Source organism: Egretta garzetta, unplaced genomic scaffold (assembly GCF_000687185.1).
Source record: "Egretta garzetta isolate BGI_Z169 unplaced genomic scaffold, ASM68718v1 scaffold10, whole genome shotgun sequence".
In the NCBI taxonomy this organism is placed as follows: domain Eukaryota; kingdom Metazoa; phylum Chordata; class Aves; order Pelecaniformes; family Ardeidae; genus Egretta; species Egretta garzetta.
The window spans coordinates 1,103,922-1,104,236 of record NW_009258268.1 but is presented as its reverse complement, the minus strand read 5'-3'; positions in this window follow the sequence as shown (position 1 = coordinate 1,104,236).

The window sequence follows — 315 nt, the reverse complement described above, 5'->3', positions numbered from 1 at the left end:
GTATGGAGGCTCCGCTAGAAGTGAACCCTGAGCAGAGCCATCTAATTGCAGCAACACAAAGCAGCAGAGTGTAGTGAACACTGAATAACAATGAATATTTGTCTGGAAACACATTGAATCATAGAACAGAATCATAGAATCGACTTGGTTGGAAAAGACCTTTGAGATCATCGAGTCCAACCTTTAACCTAACCCTGCCATCCCACCACTAAACCATGTCCCTAAGCACCTCATCTATCCTTCTTTTAAATCCCTCCAGGGAGGAGGACTCTACCCCCTCCCTGGGCAGCCCATTCCAGAGCCTGACAACCCTTT